The sequence below is a fragment of the Loxodonta africana genome, chromosome 10 (assembly GCF_030014295.1).
Source record: "Loxodonta africana isolate mLoxAfr1 chromosome 10, mLoxAfr1.hap2, whole genome shotgun sequence".
Lineage (NCBI taxonomy): Eukaryota > Metazoa > Chordata > Mammalia > Proboscidea > Elephantidae > Loxodonta > Loxodonta africana.
In genome coordinates, this window is record NC_087351.1 from 113,441,860 (window position 1) to 113,454,951 (window position 13,092).

Consider the following 13,092-nt stretch of genomic DNA (forward strand, 5'->3'; position numbering starts at 1 on the left):
GCAGGGCCAATGGCTGGGGAGGAACGCAGGCGGAAGGACGGCCGAGGGGCGGGCGGGGCCGCAGGCGGGACACGCCATGCGTCGGAATCCTGGGCCAATGAGCAGTGGCGGCGGCGGTCCGGGGGCGGGGCCCCGGGGGCGGGCGGAGCGGGGTTGGGCCGCGGCGGCGGGGCAGTCTCAGGCCGCCGTCCCGCCCTCCCGTCCGGCCGCTGCCGCCGCCGCCGTCTGGGGCTTGGTTGAGGCGGACGGTGGGGTCTGGGCCGGAGTGTGGCGCCGCCGCTGCGCGAAGGGGAAGCAGGCAGGTGAGTGCCTGCGGCGGCTCTGCGCGCGCGGCCCGCGGGCTGAGGGGACTCACGCTGCTGCCCCCCTCTCTGCGCGGCCGCCCACCGCCCGCCGGCGCCCCTCGCGGGTCCGGGCTCGCGCCTGCCGGCCGGCAGGCCGGGCCCTGGTGGGCTGGGGGCGGCCTCGGCCTGCCCTGACGGCCCTGCCTGGTCGGGGGTGCGTCCCACCGCCCCCGGATGACGGCAGGTGCAGGGAGCGCCCCCGTCCCGGTGCAGCACCCTCAGTCCCGGCTCCCGGCCGGCCCGGCCCCTCGCTCCTTCCCGACTCGGCTCGCGTGCGGCCGGGTCGCGCTCTCATTTCCTTCCTTCCTGTCGCCACCCGCCGCCCGGGTGCAGGCTGTGTGTTCTCTTCCTCCCCTCCAAGCCTTGGGTGCCCCGGGGTGGTGGGGACCCGTCCCCGCGCCGCCGCTCACTTTCCAGTTACCAGCACGGCCGGAGGAAATAGGTCAGCTGCCTTCCCACGCACCTTGGCCCGCCTCCACGCGCGCTGCCCTACTAGGGAGAAGAATTCGGGGCTGCGGACTTTGTCATTCGGCATCAAACTCTGGGGCCTCGTGGCTCCAGACTGGCTGTGACTCTGCCTTCCCGGTCTCCACTCGGGGAGAGGAGCGGATCAGGGACGTGCGCCTCTTGCTGCGGGGCCGCACCCGGGCCGTGCGGCGTGGGGAGGGGACGGCCCAGTCACGAGGAATTCTTCACGTGTTTCTTTAGAATCTCGTGGAGTGTATGGTGTCCTCGTTCTAAATGCAGAAGGTGATGTTTCCAAAGTTAAAAAAAAAAGCAAAAAAACTTTTGTAGTTTGCTGACAGATTGATTTTGCTCTAAGAATCCCCAAAGATACTATCTTTTAGTGAAGGACCTCAGTGTTCCTGGATTGGTTCTGGTGGTGGTGGTGGCATGGCTGCACACGTTTGTCACGACTCAACTGTACACCGAAAAGTGAATTGTATCCCGTACAAATTACACCTTCCCCTTTCTCATTTTTCTTCTCAAAAATGACCCTACTGGTATTTGAAAATGGAACTAACCGTTGACAACTTTGGAGAGGTTTTCATACACTTTTTAGAAGGTGGATACATTTAATTCAAGGAAATAGCAAAATAAAAGCAGTCCCTGTCTCCACTGGTGACATCTGCCAAGACTTGCTTGGACCATGCATGGTATGTTGTGTCTGCAGGGGCTACCACGCACACACGCATGCTTGCCTTTCTACCTTACCAAAGTAGTCCCAGAGGCCGCTGTGGTTGATATTTTGGTGAAGTTCCAACAACTTACCCAGGAATTTTTCTCTGGCCCGAGAAAGTTTGCAAAAGCGAGTTCTCAGAGATCTACAGAACCTCTTTATTGGCACTCCAGACAACCTCATTTTTAACCATCTGCTACCCCTTTCCTTTCTGGCCCTTCTTTTACTCTTGTGTATTCAAGATTGTAAGTTAATGTCTGAAATGAAACTCTCCTCAGCGAGTAAAATGATTGCTGCTTCTAGTCCCCTCAGTGCTTTTTTCTTGAAATAGGAGTGATGTTGGACTTGAAGATTAAAACATGTATGTACTGTAGACAGTTCTTCTGGTCTCTTCCCTAAGAGCGCAGTGAGGTTGTCAGTGAGAGGGCCTCTCTTGCAGTTGGGCATTTAGACCACATGACTGAACCTTGGCTTTAGAAGCCACTGGAAAATGAGAAAAAGTTGAAGGCTGTACTTAAATCTTTTATCTTTCTGAAGTTCAACCATTGGAAAAAGATTGTTGTTTTGAAAGCTCTGGTAAACGGCAAAGACAGCATACTTGAAACTTCACGCGCTCATATCTAGGAGAGAATGACAAAAATTTTGACATCGCTGGAGGGAAGTATCAACACTAGCACCGCGGAGGCTTGCGTGTAGTAAATATTTGGTAGATAATTGTGATGGCTAAGGTTGTCAGTTTGGCTGGGCCATGATTCTCAGTGGTTTGGCAGCTTTGTAATGATGTAGTTTGGCAGTTCTGTAGTGGTTATAATTTGGTAGTTATGTCATGGTGTAATTATTCTCCACGATATGATCTGATGTAATCAGCCAATCAGTTATAAGGGGAGTTTTCTTGGGGGCGTGGCCTGTATTCTATATATCTGTGTATATATACGTGTATGTGTGTGTGTGTGTACATGTATATACATGTGTAGATGTTCTGGCAAAGCTCCCTTGCTTGCCCTGGATCCTGCATCTGGCTTGTCATCATCTGACTTCCAGTACCTGGGATTCATCAACCTCCATAGCCCATAAGCCAGCAGCCTGCCATCTCACCTGCAGTCTTGGGTTTGTCAGTTCTTGCAGCTACATAGAGTCAGGAGAAGCCTCCAGCCTGATGCCTGACCCATGGACTTGGGACTTGCCAGCCTCTACAACTCTGTGAGCCACTTCCTTGAGTTATGTATATGCTTCACTGGTTTTGCTCTTCTAAAGAACCCAGTCTAAGACAGTAATTATTGAGTTCAATGAACACCAGGTTTGTAGTTTGTGCTGGGAGAAATTTTAGTAAAAAATATGAGTGAGTGTATAAAAATCAAAGACCGCTAGTGGTGCAGTGGTTAAGTGCTCGGCTACTAACTGAAAGTTCAGAGGTTTGAACCCATCAGCTGCTCTGTGGGAGAAGAGTCCTGGCGATCTATTTCTGCAATGATTGCGGCCTAGGAAACCCTACGGGGCAGTTCTGCTCTGTCCTTTAAGGCTGCTCTGAGTCAGAACTGACTCGACGATGCACAACGACATATAAAAACCTGTCTCCTAACTCAGGACTGCTCTGAGTTCTTTATTAGATGCCAGTTTAGTTTGAGGCTTTCCAAATCTAAAAATGTCTGTGTTAGTTATGTTGTCCCTTTTTTTTATCAGTAATCTGAAGTATCTTTCAGAAATGTAGCTAACCATACTGCATCTTTTTTGTTTGTAGTTTGATGAGTATATTTCTTTGGGAGGATTTTTATCTTTAGTAACTGGTTCTCTTATTCCCTAGTTGCTGCGGGTGGTGATTCGTTTAGGGGTGGAAGCAAACCCAAACCAAACCCACTGCTGTCCAGTCGATTCCGACTCATAGTGACCCTGTAGGACGAAGCAGAGCTGCCCCATAGGGTTTCCAAGTCTGTAAATCGGGGGGCGGGGGGGGGGTGGTGGTGGAGGTGGTGGTGGAAGTGAGTGTTAAATAAGTGTGAGTCCTCCCCATGTAAGTCAGTGCTGGGAATGAGTGATGATTTTGTTCCCCCAGAAGAGGAGTGGGAGCCATTTAGTGCTATGGCTGGTTCCCTGAGTGGTGTGAACAGTTTGCACTCGACTACTAACCAGGAGGTTGGTGGTTCGAATTTATCCAGAGGCACCGTGGAAGAAAGGCCTGGTAATCTACTTCTGTAAGGTGGGAGCCATTGAAAACCCTATGAGGCTCAGTTCTGCTTTGACGCACGTGGGGTCACCATGAGTTGGAATTGACTCAATGGCAACGGGTTTGGTTTTTTAGCACTGTGGTGTTAGATACTTTTAACAGAACAGTGACTGTATTTTTATGCTTATGTTACTTTGGAGGTTGTTTGTGGCCAAATTATTTGTTTTCTTAATTAATGAGCATTCTATTTGGGCCCTTTTTTTTTTTTTTATCAAGGAAGAATTGATTTGTGCATCCTTTTTCTTTTTTTGCTACAGTCATAGAAACATTTATTTTGAATGTCAAGCCATTCTGGGTCATATTTAAGCAGTTGAGAATATAAAACAAAGGAATCCTTGCTTTTAAAATTTTCTACGAAAGTTTTACTTTTGTTGTGTTTACGTGTATATACCTTTCTTTGCAAAATAAATTTCTGTACGTTGGGTGTCTTTGTATCATCTCATTTTTCTTTTTATAAAACTTAGAGTTTTTTTTTTTTGGTGTTAGGTAAAGTGTATTATTATTGTTTTTTTAATTTGTGCTTTAAGTGAAAGTTTAGAAATCAAGTCAGTCTCTCATATAAAAATTTATACACACCTTGCTATATAGTCCTAATTGCTCTCTCCCATTAGCACACTCCTTCCCTCCACTCTCTCTTTTCGTGTCCATTCGTCCAGCTTCTGACCCCCTCCGCCCTCTCATCTCCCATCCAGACAGGGGATGCCAACATAGTCTCATGTGTCCACTTGATCCAAAAAGCTCATTCTTCACCAATATCATAAAGTTAGAGGTGTTTAGTATTTTGATCTGCAAATATATTTACTATTAAAGTAAAAGTAAATTTGTATTAATGTGCATAATGTAAATTATGAATTTCTGTTATAAGATAGTTGAAACTTGATGTGTTTTTTTAGTCACTTACTAGCCAAAAGGAAGAAAGGTGAATTAGCAAAGTCTACATGATCGGAAGTCCTGTTTTTTGTTGTTAAATTCGCTTAATAACTCACGCAAGGTATTAATTGCTTAGAGTCTGTGTTTTGCAAACAAACAGACGGTGAAACAGGAGAGGCATGGGTAAAACAGGAGATACAGACACAGTTGTTAAAAATTTTCAACTGAGATAAATATGAATGGAAGAAAAGTGATTCTAAAATGATCGTAAAATTCAAATACCAGTTAATACTTCGAATCTCTTTTTTTCTTCTTCAAGTACTTTCTAAGAAGTTAACTAATAATCAAGATAAGTTTAAACACCCCTGATTAGTGATGGAAGACAAGGCTAACTCTGAAGTTGACATTTTGAAAGATAGCTGAATGATACTGAGTGACACTGAAACGCTATGTCTTAGTTACCTAGTGCTGCCGTAACAGATAGGTATTCTCTCACAGTTTGGGAGGCTCGAAGTCCAAGTTCAGGGCGCCAGCTCTAGGGGAAGGCTTTCTCTGTCAGCTCTGGGGGAAGGTCCTTGTCTCTTCAGCTAGTTTCCTGGTTCCTTGGAGGTCCGCATGTGGCTTGGCATGTCTTCCCCCATCTCTGCTTCTTAGCTTGCTTGTTTTGATCTATTCTATATCTCAAAAGAGATTAACTATAGATACACTCTATGTTAATCTCGTCTCGTTAACATAACAAAGACAATCCATTCCCAAATGGGATTATAACCACAGGCATAGAGGCCAAGATTTGTAACATATTTTGGGGGCACAATTCAGTCCAGAATACCATGCAAAGATCATTTTAATCATTTACATGTCTAGCCTCAGTCCTGGGGAGGTAGGCAAGGGCAGAGGAGCAGAGCAGGAAGAAATGTTTTTACTGTTTTTTAGAAAAACAGAAAAATTGTCTAGGTCATATAGGTATCAGGTAGATATATAGAATTCTTAATATGTAATATTTTAGGTTTGGAAGACCCTGGTGCCAGCTGCGGCTGCCAACCAAAAGGTCAGCACTTCAGATCCACCAGCCATTCCTTGGACACCCTATGGGGCCCTTCTCCTCTGTCCTTTAGGGTTGCTTTGAGTAGACCCAATGGCAATGGGTTTTATTTTAGGCTTATTACCTATTGGCAATCCTGAGTTTCCGTTTACATTTTTCGTTAAGGATAATTCATTAGAACATAGCAAAGTGTAAAAAAATTCTTACAACTAAGTGTTTTAAAGGTTTCGGTCTCAGAAAATGGAAGTGACTCTTCAATATCATTGGTTTTCTCTTAAGCACGTCAAAAGAAAGTAAAAATTAGTTTACGCTTATTAAATAAGCGGCCTTTACCAGAAATAGTTACCAGTGACCGGTAAGGTTGTTCATTTGTTGATTGTAACAGTTTAGCACTGCTACGCATCAGGGTCACCAAAGTGGTTGGTGCAGTTTTTCGACCCAGCAAGGCGGCATCACCCAGACCTGTGTGGGGTGTGCAGGATCCTGTGGAAGCTCAGCTGGAGACTTGGCTCCACGTCCCGAACTTAGCCTGAGGCCATTCTGGTGTACCTGAACAAGGCCGGCAGAAGAGCTCTGGTGTACCTGAACAAGGCCGGCAGAAGAGCTCTGGTGTACCTGAACAAGGCCGGCAGAAGAGCTCTGGTGTACCTGAACAAGGCCGGCAGAAGAGCTCTGGTGTACCTGAACAAGGCCGGCAGAAGAGTTCTGTAACTTTAAAAGACCAAAGAGGTAAAGCCTTTATATGTGTATATTTTACTTCTCCAAGAGAATATTGGTATTTTGAACATTAGAGATTCAGGAAACTTTCAGAGCCTTCATGATTGGGTAGGCTTTGAGCTGAAATGGAATGAAAAACTTTTGAGTGTCAGTAAAATTTGTCGTTGCGGTGTGCTGGCAAGGCTCGGCCACCCACCAAGTCTTGGATAAATTTATTAACCTCTCTAAGCTTCAGCTTTCTCATCTGTAAAGCAGACGCAGTGACATCTCTCTCACCTATGGTGTAAACTGCGACCTCCGTTCCTGCTGTGTAGCCAGTGCCCAAACAGAGCCCGTGAGGACGAAAATGATCCTGGTGTGGAAATGCCCCAGGACAAGAGACAAGGAAGGCGTGGCACAGTTTCAGCAGCCGGGGACGTTTATCCTGAAACATGACTGTTAGCATGAATAACTGCACTTAGGTTCAAAAACTCGGTTGTTTAACACAGAACATCTGTCTTGTTGAAGAGGTAGTTCAGTGGTTGAATTCCTGCTTCATGTGTGTGAGACCCAGCTGGGTTCAGTTCCCAGCCAGTGCACTACCCATCCATCACTGGAGGCGTGTGTGTTGCGATGATGCTGGACAGGATTTAGGGGAGCTTCCAGCCTGAGATAGATTAGGAAGAAAGGCCTGGCAGTCTACTGAAAATCAGCCAGTGAGAACCTTGTAGGTCACAGCGGCTCGACGGGGCAGCAGTTTCATTCCTTCGTGCGTCGGGTCACCATGAATCAGAGCTTGGCTGGATGGCAGCGAACAATATCTTAAGATCAGTTTGTGTGACAAAGGGTTTAGTTGGCTACCCACTCATCCTAAAGGCTGTGGGACCCTGTCTCATTCACCTCTGCATTTCAGATTAAATACTGAAGAGATGTGCACTGAAGAGTGGATGTGTGAACGTGGTTCTCAGAAGAGCTAAGGTAGCCTTCGGCCATATTAGTGAAACCTCCTAGCATTGAGCTCCAGGAGGGCGGTGGGTCCGCTGACTGGCGCTCCTCTTGGCACATCCGAAGAGTCTTGTGGACTTTTAAAACCCGTCCTTTGAAGTATACAATATTCCTACGTGGCTTTGTTTACTTCCGAGAAGTACCTCATGAGGGGCATGCTAAGTTTGGAAAAGAGAAGACTTTGCGGGGAGGACATGAAAGCTGTCTTCAGAAAATTTGAGGGGTGGTTGTTTCTCTTTTAAAGGGCAAACTTGGACAGGTCAAAGAGGATGATGACCTTTCTGACAGTAAAGTGCCAGAGTGGCTCACTAACTGGGAGCCAGCCACAACAGGCAGGCCCCAGCTGGTGGCCAGCAGAGGCGTGTGGGGCTGAGAACTAAGTGGGAGCCGGCCACGACACGGCCACGACAGGGCCACGACAGGGCCACAACAGGCAGGCCCCAGCTGGTGGCCAGCAGAGGGGTGCGGGGTTAAGAACTAAGTGGGAGCCGACCACGACAGACAGGCCCCAGCTGGTGGCCGGCAGAGGGGTGCGGGGTTAAGAACTAAGTGGGAGCCGACCACGACAGACAGGCCCCAGCTGGCGGCCGGCAGAGGGGTGCGGGGTTGAGAACTAAGTGGGAGCCGGCCACGACAGGCAGGCCCCAGCTGGTGGCCAGCAGAGGCATGTGGGGCTGAGAACTAAGTGGGAGCCGGCCACGACACGGCCACGACAGGGCCACGACAGGGCCACAACAGGCAGGCCCCAGCTGGTGGCCAGCAGAGGGGTGCGGGGTTAAGAACTAAGTGGGAGCCGACCACGACAGACAGGCCCCAGCTGGCGGCCGGCAGAGGGGTGCGGGGTTGAGAACTAAGTGGGAGCCGGCCACGACAGGCAGGCCCCAGCTGGTGGCCAGCAGAGGCGTGTGGGGCTGAGAACTAAGTGGGAGCCAGGCCCCAGCTGGTGGCCGGCAGAGGGGTGCGGGGTTAAGAACTAAGTGGGAGCCGACCACGACAGACAGGCCCCAGCTGGCGGCCGGCAGAGGGGTGCGGGGTTGAGAACTAAGTGGGAGCCGGCCACGACAGGCAGGCCCCAGCTGGCGGCCAGCAGAGGCGTGTGGGGCTGAGAACTAAGTGGGAGCCGGCCACGACACGGCCACGACAGGGCCACAACAGTCAGGCCCCAGCTGGTGGCCAGCAGAGGGGTGCGGGGTTAAGAACTAAGTGGGAGCCGACCACGACAGACAGGCCCCAGCTGGCGGCCGGCAGAGGGGTGCGGGGTTGAGAACTAAGTGGGAGCCGGCCACGACAGGCAGGCCCCAGCTGGCGGCCAGCAGAGGGGTACGGGGTTGAGAACTAAGTGGGAGCCGGCCACGACAGGCAGGCCCCAGCTGGTGGCCAGCAGAGGAGTGTGGGGCTGAGAACTAAGTGGAAGCCGGCCACGACACGGCCACAACAGGGCCACAACATGGCCACGACAGGGCCATGACAGGCAGGCCCCAGCTGGCAGCCAGCAGAGGGGTGCGGGGTTGAGAACTAAGTGGGAGCCGGCCACAACAGGCAGGCCCCAGCTGGCGGCCAGCAGAGGGGTACGGGGTTGAGAACTAAGTGGGGGCCGGCCACAACAGGCAGGCCCCAGCTGGCGGCCAGCAGAGGGGTGCGGGGCTGAGAATTAGAAGCCCGCTTACCAGCATTAAGAGGGCTAATACGCTCTGTCCTGCCTGTCTTCCAGGGCTGCCAGACTGGAATTAAGAAATGGGTAGCAAAGCCCTCTGAAAACTGTAACTGCCGTGTAATGTTATACCCATTGCCATTGAGTGGGTTCTGACTCAGAGCAACCCTGTAGGACAGAGTAGAGCTGCCCCATAGGATTTCCAATGCTTCACCAAAGCAGACTGCCACATCCTTCTCCTGCAGAGCTGCTGGTGGGTTCAAACTGCTGACCTTTAAGTTAGCAGCTGAGTGCTTAACCACTGCGCCACCAGGGTTCCTTCCCACATAATGTTAGATGAGATGGTAAACTTACATGGGGCTGAGGGCTAACTTAGATAACCCCAGGGATCTCTTCTAATCCTGGTAGTTAATCTAGAATCTAGAACCTTTAAGTTAAGGATGTGGGTGGTTTGAAGGTATCTTCTTGACAGGTTACAGCTATTTCTCACACTTAACGTTTTCTTTTTTATTTTAGAAAGATATAATAGGAAATGATTATTCCTGATACCAAATGAGTCTTTGCTTTATGAAAGGCTTTTTTTTGTTGTTGCAAGTTCCTTTAAATAGAGCCTCATAATATTTTAAGTGTATTTGCAACTTAATTCAACAGCAGCTTAAAACTAAAAATGTTGTGTATTGAGAAGTCAAGCAGAAATGGTTTAAGTATCTCAAATTATCGTGTTGTTAGTGGAAAAATGTCAAAAAATACTGTGGAAAGCAAGGAATATACTTAAACAAAAAAAGCTCAGGCAGAGTAGAACGGTGCTGCGCAGGGTTTTCAAGCTGTGACCTTTCAGAAGCAGATCCCCAGACCTTTCTTCCGAGGAGCCTCGGATGGGGTTTGAATTGCCACGGGGCTCTGTGAGTTGGAATCAACTCGACCACAACTTATATTCATGTATATAAAGAGCCCTGGTGGTGCAACAGTGAAGCACACAGCTGCTAACCAAAAGGCTGGTAGTTTAAACCCACCCTGGGGCTCCGAGGGAGAAAGACCTGGCAATCTGCTTCCATAAAGATGACAGCCTAGGAAACCCTTTGGGTCGGTTCTGCTCTGTCGTTTGGGGTTGCTATGAGTCAGAATCGACTAAACAGCACCCAACGACAACAACATGCGTGTATGTGTTCATATGTATGTATGTATGTATATGTGTATGCATGTATACACGTGTGTGTATATATATGTATACATGTATGTACACACACATATGATTATCAGCCGTGTCATTCTGTATAAAGATTGAAATTTTACTTACATGCAACTTAGAGGTCTGTGGTCATCCTGGCACTTAAGTAGCTACTGAGCTGAAATTAATTCCACCTGCCTGGGTCGCTGTAAGTCAGAATCGACTCAAGGCAGTGGGTGTTTTTGGGCTTTGTCTGCCTGTCTGCCTGCTGACTCTGACCTCTTGGCACTTTTGAGTTCTGGCATTTCTTTGGCTCGATACTGGAATGATGGGTACTAGTCAGCCACTTAAACCAGGTAAGTTAGTGTGGTCGCTGCCCCGCTGCTGAGCAGAGTGAGGACCTGGTCCAAATAGGCTCGTGCTTCAGGTAGCCTGGCACCGGGTGGACAGGGTTGTGTGAACGCATCTTGTCTGCAGGGAAGATGACAGTGTGCAGTCCAGTACAGGCTCTGCTCCTGCTCTTCCCTCATCCTATTACTCCCAAAACCAAACTTGTTGATGTTCAGTTGATTCCAACTCATAGTGACCCTATAAGAAAGAGTAGAACTGCCCCATAGGGTTTCCAAGGCATGGCTGGTGGGTTTGAACTGCAGACCTTTTGGTTAGCAGCCAAGCTCTTAACAACTGCGCCACCAGGGCTCCTCATCCTATCGTGTGTGTGCTTAATTCAGAAGGCAGTAAGACTCTGATCCTAATGGCCCACCCGGATTCTGGTGACACTGAGTGGAGCCGGTCCCTATTCTTCCCACAGAGGTAGCTCTCATACTCTCAAGTACAGTTGACAGCTGGTGCCTGAGGTGGGAGGAAGCCATGCCGTTCTCCTCTCAGTCAATCCAGCTGTGTTGTTGTTGTTGTTAGGTGCCGTCAAGTCGGGTCCAACTCATAGCGACCCTATGCACAACAGAACAAAACACTGCCCGGTCCTGCACCATCCTTACAATCGTTGTTACGCCTGAGCTCATTGCTGCAGACACTGTGTCAATCCACCTTGTCGAGGGTCTTCCTTTTTTACTCTGACCCTGTACTCTGCCAAGCATGAAGTCCCTCAGGGACTGATCCTTCCTGACAACACGTCCAAAGTGTGTAAGACGCAGTCTTGCCATCCTTGCTTTTAAGGAGCATTCTGGTTGTACTTCTTCTAAGACAGATTTGTTCGTTCTTTTGGCAGTCCATGGTATATTCAATATTCTTCGCCAACACCACAATTCAAAGGCGCCAACTCTTCTTCGGTCTTCCTTATTCATTGTCCAGCTTTCACACGCATATGATGCATTTGAAAATACCATGGTTTGGGTCAGGCGCACCTTAGTCTTCAGGGTGACATCTTTGCTCTTCAACACTTTGAAGAGGTCCTTTGCAGCAGATTTGCCCAATGCAATGCGTCCTCTGATTTCTTGACTGCTGCTTCCATGGCTGTCAATTGTGGATCCAAGTAAAATGAAATCCTTGACAACTTCAGTCTTTTCTCCATTTATTATGATGTTGCTCATTGGTCCAGTTGTGAGGATTTTTGTTTTCTTTATGTTGAGGTGTAATCCACACTGAAGGCTGTGGTCTCTGATCTTCATTAGTAAGTGCTTCAAGTCCTCTTCACTTTCAGCAAGCAAGGTTGTGTCATCTGCATAATGCAGGTTAATGAGTCTTACAATCCCGATGACCCGTTTTTCTTCATATAGTCCAGCTTCTCGTATTATTTGTTCAGCATACAGATTAAATAGGTATGGTGAAAGAATACAAGCCTGATGCACACCTTTCCTGACTTTAAACCAATCAGTATCCACTTGTTCTGTCCAAACAACTGGCTCTTGATCTATGTAAAGGGTCCTCATGAGCACAATTAAGTGTTCTGGAATTCCCATTCTTTGCAGTGTTATCCATAATTTGTTATGATCCACACAGTCGAATGCCTTTGCATAATAATAAAACACAGGTAAACATCCTTCTGGTATTCTCTGCTTTCAGCCAGGATCCATCTGACATCAGCAGTGATATCCCTGGTTCCATGCCCTCTTCTGAAACCGGCCTGAATTTCTGGCAGTTCCCTGTCGATATACTGCTGCAGTCGTTTTTGAATGATCTTCAGCAAAATTTTGCCTGCGTGTGATATTAATGATATTGTTCTATAATATCCACATTTGGTTGGATCACCTTTCTTGGGAATAGGTTATTCCAATCAGTTGGCCAGCAAGCTGTCTTCCATATTTGTTGGCATAGATGAGTGAGCACCTCCAGCGCTACATGTTTGTTGAAACATCTCAATTGATATTCCATCAATTCCTGGAGCCTTGTTTTTCGCTAATTCCTTCAGAGCAGCTTGGACTTCTTCCTTCAGTACCATCGGTTCCTGATCATATGCCATCTTTTGAAATGGTTGAATATCGACTAATTCTTTTTGGTATAATGACTCTGAGTATTCCTTCCATCTTCTTTTTTTTTTTTTTATAATAACTTTTATTAAGCTTCCAGTGAACGTTTACAAATCCAATCAGTCTGTCACATATAAGTTTACATACATCTCACTCCCTACTCCCACTTACTCTCCCCGTCTTGAGTCAGCCCTTTCAGTCTCTCCTTTCTTGACAATTTTGCCGGCTTCGCTCTCTCTCTATCCTCCCATCCCCCCTCCAGGCAAGAGTTGCCAACACAATCTCAAGTGTCCACCTGATATAATTAGCTCACTCTTCATCAGCATCTCTCTCCCACCCGCTGACCAGTCCCTTTCATTTCTGATGAGTTGTCTTCGGGGATGGTTCCTGTCCTGTGTCAACTGAAGGTCTGGGGAGCATGGCCGCCGGGATTCCTCCAGTCTCAGTCAGACCATTAAGTTTGGTCTTCTTATGAGAATTTGGGGTCTG

The 13,092-nt window shown here is 48.3% G+C and overlaps 1 protein-coding gene across 6 annotated transcripts in view; it reads left to right on the plus strand.

The window, feature by feature from the left end:
- The first annotated feature begins 188 nt into the window (after nucleotides 1-188).
- The window catches only part of SETD3 (SET domain containing 3, actin N3(tau)-histidine methyltransferase), a 99,028-nt gene continuing 86,124 nt past the window's right edge, over nucleotides 189-13,092 (plus strand). For 4 of the 6 annotated variants that reach the window (XM_010588844.3, XM_064292997.1, XM_064292998.1 and 1 more), the window contains exon 1: nucleotides 199-302. The gene's annotated coding sequence lies outside the window, so the exon portion shown is untranslated. Of the gene's footprint in view, nucleotides 303-13,092 lie in introns of all 6 variants that reach the window. The other 2 variants (XM_003408624.4, XM_010588845.3) reach the window with 2 other exon arrangements.